This window comes from Pan troglodytes, chromosome 4 (assembly GCF_028858775.2).
Source record: "Pan troglodytes isolate AG18354 chromosome 4, NHGRI_mPanTro3-v2.0_pri, whole genome shotgun sequence".
NCBI lineage: Eukaryota > Metazoa > Chordata > Mammalia > Primates > Hominidae > Pan > Pan troglodytes.
The window spans coordinates 42,799,981-42,809,181 of record NC_072402.2 but is presented as its reverse complement, the minus strand read 5'-3'; the positions used below and the strand labels follow the sequence as shown (position 1 = coordinate 42,809,181).

At 42.4% G+C, this 9,201-nt stretch overlaps 1 long non-coding RNA gene across 1 annotated transcript in view; it reads right to left on the bottom strand.

Moving 5' to 3' along the window:
* Window positions 1–973: 973 nt before the first annotated feature.
* The window catches only part of LOC104006407 (uncharacterized), a 28,660-nt gene continuing 20,432 nt past the window's right edge, over window positions 974–9,201 (bottom strand). Inside the window, exon 2 of the long non-coding RNA XR_680124.4 lies at window positions 974–1,130. This is a non-coding gene — a long non-coding RNA (uncharacterized LOC104006407). The remainder of the gene's footprint in view (window positions 1,131–9,201) is intronic.

Genomic DNA, 9,201 nt, shown 5'->3' with positions numbered 1-9,201 from the left:
CTGTAAGTGGTAAATTACCTCTGGAGGAGAGGGTGGGAAATGGTAACTGGGAAGGTTACAAAGGGAGCTTTAAATATATGTTACTTTTCCATATGTCTGAAATATTCTGTAATTAAAAAAACAGGACTTACAAGTTGCTAAGGAAGAACTCCTAAAATTCCAAAATATGTATGTAAAAACAACATGACTAAACAATTTATAGGAAAGGAAATATAGAAAAATGTATAGCCTCCTTAGTAATCAAAGAAGATTAAAATGAGACACCAATCGTATCTATTAAACTAGTTTTAAAGGTTTTTTACAAGAAAAAACATTGTCTCATGTACTCCAGAAATTAGTATGATGTTTTAAATATATATACAAGATATAGAATCTTATATTTTCAGAGTGGAATATATGACTATCTAGTGTAAAAATTTCAAGCAATGTTTGAGATTTTTCACTTTTTTCTTTCCTTTACAGTTAAGACCACACTCGTCACCACCCTTGAATCTCAGGAACAAATATTTCTTTTAAAGAACTTCAAACTTTCTGGAAAGAAAGGAGACTCGTGAAAGTAGCTAAGGACAGAGTCTAGATGTTTACCAGATAACCAACTCAGTACTTAAATGCTCCTCAAATAAAACTTCTAATTAATTCTCAAATATCCACCAAATCCTCAAACTTTTCCCAAAACATTCAAGACAATTCATAATCCTGCAAATCAAATCCAGACTGTGCAGAGCCCCACCCCCAATTCACCCATTAGCGGGTATCAGCATGCACATGCGCGCGTGCACACACACACACATCCCAGAGTTTACTTGTGGTTTTGTTTTTAAGGACATGTCAGTCAAGACAAAGCTCGTCTTTTGTGAAACAGCAGGGCTCTTCCACAACAGGGCCTTACTCTAACCCCCCAGCGACTGTCATCAACACTTCACTTTTTCCGTTTGTTTTTCAAAAGAATGGTCGGGCATCAGTGCAATAGAGATGTCGAGGCAGCGGGAGGCATTTTTATTTTTGTTTTTGTGTTTTCACAAGGGAGCCCTAAATACATTAAATTTCTGGCTCTCCTCAGTTCCTGAAGCTGTTTCTTTGGGACTCCATTCTTCTGTGAAGTTCTTCGTCCTCTAGCTCCTCCCAGGTGGCTAAAGAGAGAGAGAGCAAAGAAAAAGTTGCACTTCCTTATAGAATCTAAATATTTGAGTTCCTGAGTAAACGGAGACATGTTTGTGTGACAGTTCTCACCAGTTCATTCCTAGTGGTGATTTCAAGCTAAAACAAAAGAGAAGTTAGCGGTTTGCAGGTTCAAAGATGTCTAAAAGAGAATGGCCAGAATGTATATATGGATTTAATAGGAGGATTCAGGATACCAGAGGGTGAGTAAGGAAGATCTAAGGTGCTCTGAAGCTGAGCCAAGAACTCAATGCAGTGCTTCACTTGAGAAACCCTTGCAGCTCAAGTGAGGAACAATGGATGGGATAGTAAGAGCCAACTCTCCCAGAGGCTGTGCCATGGGCCAGACACTACACCAATAACTTTATGTGGATTCATTCATTTGGTCTTCCCAAAAACCTGTGATGAAGATAGCATGATCACTCCCATTTTACAGATAAAGGGACTGAGGTCCAGGGAAATTACACAACTAGCACAGGACTGCAGAGCTGGAAAGCAACAAGGCAGGGCTTTCACCAGGCACTAGGCATTTCAGCTAGAAGCCGTGCTCTAAGTTCCTATGCTGGAATCTCCTGTATTTGACCAGAAACCAGATGGGAAGAGGAGAAAAGAGAGTTAAGCTGAATGTTCTTGGCGAATTACTCCCCAGTATCTTTTAGTTCAGAGCACGGGTTCAACACTATGGCATTTACTCTGTGCCCTCGTTGTAAGTTGTAAGGAGCTTTGGGGATGCACGGGTGAAGAGAGCTTGCACTATGCTCTCCAGGGCCGTGCACCCCAGAGAGATGGACAGATTTATATATATATATATATATATATATATATATATATATATATATATATTTTTTTTTTTTTTTTTTTTTTTTTTTTTTTTTTGAGACAGAGTCTCACACTGTCGCCTGGGCTGGAGTCCAATAGCGCGATCTCAGCTCACTGCAACCTCCGCCTCCCGGGTTCACGTGATTCTCCTGCCTCAGCCTCATGAGTAGCTGGGATTACAGGCGCACACCACCACACCCGGCTAATTTTTGGTATTTTTAGTAGAGATGGGGTTTCACTATGTTGGCCAGACTGTTCTCGAACTTCTGACCTCGTGATCCACCTGCCTCAGCCTCCCAAAGTGCTGGGATTACAGGAGTGAGCCACTGTGCCCGGCCATATTCAGAATATTTTTAACATACATTTAAATTTTTAGAACAGTTTTAGATTTACAGAAAAATGACTGTAGTTCCCATATGCTTTGCATCCAGTTTCCCCTATGATTAATAACTCACATTAGTGTGATATATTTGCTACAATGAATGAACCCACGATACATTATTATTAACATTATTATTAACTAAAGTCCATAGTAAATTTTATTCAGTATACTTTATTTCCTAGTTTTTACCTAGTGCCCTTTTTCTGTTCCAGGACTCCATCCGGGGTAGCACATTACATTTAGTTGTGATTTCTCCTTCGGCTCCTCTTGGCTGTGACTGTTTCTCAGACTTAAATTGTTTTTGATGACCTTGACAGTTTTCAGGCATATTAGTTAGTATTTTGTAGAATTCCCCTCAATTGAGATTTGTATGTTTTTCTCATGGTTAGTGATATGTTTGGTTGTGTCCCCACCCAAATCTCAACTTGAATTATAATCCCCATTATCCCCACATGTTGTGGGAGGGATCCAATAGGAAGTGATTGGATCATGGGCACAGTTCCCCCATGCTCTTCTCATGATAGTGAGCTCTCACAAGATCTGATGGTCTTTTCTTTTCTTCTCTTTTCTTTTTTTTTTTGAGACGGAGTCTCGCTCTGTCACCTAGGTTGGAGTGCAGTGGTGCGATCTTGGCTCACTATAACCTCTGCCTCCCGGGTTTAAGTGATTCTCCTGCCTCAGCCTCCTGAGTAGCTGGGATTACAGGCACCCGCTACAGCTAAATTTTGTATTTTTAGTAGAGACGGAGTTTCACCAGGTTGGCCACGCTGGTCTTGAACTCCTGACATCAGGTGATCAATCCGCCTCGGCCTCCCAAAGTGTAGGGATTCCAGGCCTGAGCTGCTGCGCCCAGTGACTTGATGGTTTTATAAGGGGCTCTTCCTCCTTCACTCAGCACTTCTTTCTGCGCCTTATGAAGAAGGTGGCTTGCTTCTCCTTTGCCTTCTGCCGTGATTGTGTTTCCTGAGGCTTCCCCAGCCATGCTGAACTGTGAATCAATTAAATTTCTTTCCTTTATAAATTACCCAGTCTCAGGCAGTTCCTTACAGCAGTGTGAAAACAGATTAATACAGTTAGACTAGGGTTATATGTTTCTGGGGAGGAAGACCTCAGAGGTAAAGTGCCATTGTCATCTCATCATGTTAGGATACACACTACCAACATGACTTACCACTGTTGATGTTAATCTTGATCACCTGGCTGAGGTAGTATCTGTTAGGTTTCCTCACTGTAAATTTGCTTTTTATTCCCTGTGTTTCCACACTGTACTCTTTGGAAGGAAGTCATTAAGTGACTTCTCACACTTAGGGAGAATAATCAGGAATTTTGTTAGCCAATTGTTAAATCTTTGGTAGCTTGAAGTCAGCCATGGTGGGAATATTTACATCATGGCAATCAGCAAACTCTGCAGATCTGGGCTTGTTCTGGGGAGCTGGTTTCCTAGCCCACCACTGCATGTGTGGCTTGGGCTGTGTCTCAGAAGATGATAGGTGGGCAGGTAGAGAGGCATTTGGATCAAGTGGCTCACATGGTATAAATGAACTCTTGGAGGCAAGAGGGAAGGTGCTGTGCTTACAGGACATTGATTGGGATTAGAAGAGGTTTGGCACAGACATATAGCCACCTGGGAACCACACAGAAACCATAATCCAGAGGGTTTTAATGTAAATAGGGTTGGAACCTTAAAGGACCTACCTTTGTTTTTTTCTTTCATAGTAGTAATAACTACCATTTATTGAGTGCCTACTATGTACAGGTGCTTTTTAATATATAAAATTCCTTTCAATCACCACAAACCTACGGGGTGGATATTGTTATCCCATTTTACAAATAAGAAAACTAGAGTTAAGTAGCTTATTCGAGAATACAACCAGCAATCAGCAAAGCTGAGATTCAAACCTCCTGTGTAACTCCAGCCACACTGTTCTCTCTGCTTAATTTACTTCCTTCTTCCAGGAGCATTGGGTTACTAGTAGGATCTGTTTCAAGATGGTAGAATGGCTATTGATGGTGAGATTCCAGGACTTGATTAGTGATGAGAGTGCCATTTGCTGTTCAGGACATTCCATCACCGTTCATGCTCATGGAAGTGCATGAGAACCGGGACAAGCACCACTCTGTAGACTCCAGAGGTTTCACTTTGGGTCAGGCAAACTATATTGACATTGTAACTTCTAGTCTTCCAGACAAACTATCCACCTCAGTAATGTTTTATTTTTCTTGTGGGTGTATCGTTAAGGGAGCAGAAATTATGATACCCCTAAACTTTGTATCTTAATTGAACTCTGTGGTATCTTTATGATTTAATTTAATAGGTGGCTTCAGCTATTCTTTTCCAAGGCAATTTTTAAGAAGCAGACTTATAGAAACTCTGGACTACAATTCATCATTAGAGTTTTTGTTAACTCTACAAAACTGTATGATCTACATGCATACTGAACAAACGCATATAACATGCAATATATTTCACTTAAAAAGCTTAAACATAAGAATCACTTAGAATTCATGTCATATTTAAGGCACATGAAATGCTACTTGATCTGTTTCCATTTGAGTCATTCAGGGAGTTTAAAGCTATTTTAGGATAAATAATCTTAAAGAAGCTCTAGAAGGTTTGAATGGGATTTGCTTAAATAACAGAGAATATTATATTGCTTTAGTAAACTTTAGTTACTATTTTTAACTAAGACTTCATTGGTCTTATTAAGGTCTGGGTAATATTAGAAACTGTTGTTAAATGATGGTACTGCTATTTTGACTCTCTCCCTCTCACATCATTGAGGCTCTTTAAACTGTACAACTAGCGGTGGGGTGGTGCAAAAGTTACATTCAAGGGAATTTTGTTTTATTTGATCTACTTCCCTTAACTTCCCTGTCCCCAGTCCCAGCTGCCTCTTTTACTCAGAGATCTGGCCTGAGATGATTGGACCAAGAACAAACACCTGCCCCAGTGGGGAGCCCATTTATAGACCGGCTGAGCTAATCTTCCTCCCCAGAGCATTTATGTTTGGAGAAAGAGAGACTGAGTCAGCCTGCTGATGGATGGTGATGGACCAAATAAAGGTCATACGGAGTCAGGGTTGGAGTCAGTCCATAAGCAAGTTGAAGTCATGAGGGGGTAGACCACGGGAAGCAGGAGAAACTGCTCTGTACAGAGAAATGGGAGAACAGAGAAAGAGCCCCAGTTCAGGTCCCTGTGGCCAGATGTCACTGGCTTTCTGGCCCTGGATGCCTGTGAGATTGCTTGTTATCCATTGTATTAAGCTCTCTAGGTGGGTTTCTCTCACTTACAACCCAAGTGATTCCAGACTAAGACAACTCCATACACCAAATGGCAAATACAGGCTACCAAATAGTTCCCCACCTCTTCGGTATCACTACCAAGTCACCCAGACTTCAGAGGTCTATGGGGCAACATAGGGATACATGGAGGAATAGGCAGGATGGAGGAAATGAGTATACAGGACACTTTTCCTTATGTTTTATGGTTTATAAATGCCCAACTCGCAATTTGTCATTTTCTGTTAGCATTTTCCATGTGTCTCTTTCACCTGCAATCTTGTGGGCCAATCAGTACGTTCTGCCCAGATCAGGGTTCAACGTCCTCAACATGCCACCGCCAAGTCATGGGCCCAAGTCTTGAATGTCACACTCCAGCAGGGCAGTCTCCTCCTCTGCTTTAGACAAGTGATGCCTGAAATAGAGTTTTATTTATTTGATACATATTTACTGGCTGCCTGCTATGGCTAGATACTGTGCAAGGTGCCAGGGATACGGCAATGAGCTAATGGCATATCTCTTACTTGCATGGACTTATATTGGTGGGAAGGGAGTACACTCACAAATGGACACTATGAAAAGTATAAGCAGGACAGTTTGTGATGGTAGGGGTCAATGAGAATCCTACTTAGATGGGTTGGTCAAGAAAGGCCTCTCGAGGATGAGAAAGAGCCAATCATGAACAAATTTAAAAATAGAAGAAATGACATGCACAAAGACCCTGTCACAGGAAGGAGCTTGGAGGCACCAAGAGATTGAGAGAAGTGAGAGAAGGCAGAGTGGTTGGCACATGTGGTCTCTCCGATACACACCCCTTTGGTGCCTGCGGTCCCATACAATTTTCCTCTTTGCCTGAGGTATTAGTCTTATCTGGATATTTGTCCCCATGTCTGTTGGTTGGACCTGCATGATCTCTCTCCTGTTCCACCTCTCCTCTCCTGTCCTGCAGCTGCTGGTCTGCTCAGGCTTCCTACTCACTCACCTGGTCTATTGCAACTGCCTTCTAACTATGTGGGCAGTGACTTTGTCCTGTTCGCTCTTGCAGCTCAGCATCAACTGTCTGTCATTAGTAGGTGCCTAAAAAGTATTTGCTGAATGAATGAATGAATGAAATGTCTGGTCCAGTCTTCACCCCTGTGTCCCACATCTCCATTCTGCATCCCTGTCTTGCATGCTACTGTCAGGATTATTGCTCTAAGTTAGAGATCCAATTATCTCACTTACAAACCTTCTGGTGGTTGGCCCCCATTGTCACATGACTAAAATCCTCCATATTGCTTTCATAGGTCTTCAGAATTTGATCCTAATCTGCCTTTAAGGCTCATTTCGCAAACACTAAACACAGCCACTCTGAAATACTGTCTGTTGGTGACACCATGAACTCCCTCTGCTTGCAGTTTGTTCCCCCTACAGGGTTTGTCCACCTGCCATTCTTCAAGCTTCAGCTCAAAAGTCACCTGCCTTTCATGTCCCTAGTTCCACTTTTTCCCACTGGAGACAACTCACCATCTCTACTAAGCTCAGAACAGTTTGTTCCTATTGCTCCTACAGCCTGGATTAGCCATGAGTTTGCACTGGTCTTTCTCTCCCGAGAGATGGCAAACTCTCTCAGGGCCCAGGAGCTGCATCTTACTCATCTTCGTGACCCCAGTTCTTAATACAGAGGCACGTGTGAAATTAATAATGACAGCAAAAAATCTACTGAGTGCTCGCAACATGCCAGCCTATTTTACACAATTTGCTCTCTAATCCTCAAAATAATCTTAGGAGGCAGGTCATATTGTGGTTCCTATTTTAGAACTGAGGAAACTGAGGCTTAGAAAAGTTAGAGAAATTGCCTGGAGTTGCACAGGTAGCAAGCAATGGCAGAGCCGGATTTAAACACAGATAGTCTGACTGCAAAGCCCACAAGGGGAACATGACAAAGTGCTGTATGCCACAGTGGCCCCTGACTGCTTCTTAGAATCACCTGAGGAACTCTGAAAACTCATCCATGTCCCAGCTCCATCCCACAACAACAACAACTGAACTACTGGACTATGAAAGCACTAAACTGGGGCATAGACAGTTTTGAACCCTGACCATAAGTATGACCTGGAGCATTTATTAAAGGTGTAGATCACCACACCTCTCTTTCAGATAATGCTGTTTCAGCGGATTATGGTTGAAGCTTGGCAACTTGTGGTTGACAAGGTACCCCAGGTAATTCATATCTTAAGGGAAGTTAGGGAAATAAAGCTAGAGAGTAGGTTGCAAAGTCATTTAAGTAGGTCTCTAAACATTCATCTGTCTATGATGGTAGAAAGACCCTGTGGAGGATGTTTGACTGTTTCATCATGGGGCTGAGCTGAAGAAGATGAGTAACACAGTAAATTGGCATGGCTCTTTGGGAACCCTAAGCTGAAATAGCTAATAGCACTACACAAGTATACATCTTCAAAACCATCCACTGATAGTGCTGCAACCAAAAAACAGTATTTTGATGGTACTTCTTTGTCTTGAGCATTCTATATACTTTAGCCAAAAACTGAAAGAGAGGCCTCGTAATCCTTTAAGAAGTGTGGAGGGGGATAACACAGCCCCAGGGAAGTACAGGCTGAGGCCTTTTCCACCTACTTTCCTGGGGCCTCCTGAACTCCACCTGCCAACACACATACACGTGAACACATGTACATACCTACACCTACCCACACACACAGGTGGCAAAGCAGATCACTTCCTTGATTTCCTTAAGTATAGACTTAGTAAGCACCAGGTGGGATACAGCCACATTGCCTGTCCTTGCCTCCCATGGCTGACTCTGTTTTCCCTTTCTGATATTTTTTGGCTCTGTGTCCCCACCCAAATTTCATCTTAAATTGTACTCCTATAATTCCCACATATTGTGGGAGGGACCCAGTGGGAGATAATTTGAATCAAGGGGGCGGTTTCCCCCATACTGTTCTCATGGTAGTGAATAAGTCTCAGGAGATCTGATGGGTTTATCAGGGGTTTCCGCTTTTGCATCTTCCTCATTTTTTCTTGCTGCTGCCATGTAAGAAGTGCCTTTCACCTCCTGCCGTGATTCTGAGGCCTTCCCAGCCATGTGGAACTGTAAGTCCAGTTAAACCTCTTTTTCTTCCCAGTCTCGGGTATGTCTTTATCAGCAGGGTGAAAATGGACTAATACACTTTCCATGGTCTCCTGCCTTATCACTGGCTGTCTGAAGTCCTGACCAGCTTGTTTCTAAGCTATTTCATGATCATCATTTTGATCCACTCCATTTTCTGCCTTCTGACTGTTGTGTTTACTGACCTTTACCAAGGTTGAAAAGAAAACGCCTGATCTTTTACATGCAATGCATAGAACTGGACTCCTGAATCCAAGAAAAATATCTTCCTTGCTGCTCTCTTCTCTTTCCTCCATTCTCACCCCAAGAGAAGCCCTGAATCTATTTATGAATAACATTCAGGTTCTACAACTTGCCCTGCCAGAATAATCTTCCTAATGGGAAATACAATGGGGCCTCCCACTGACAAAGAAGACCACCCCATCTGCAGCTAGGGACAAGAGACACTCCCAGC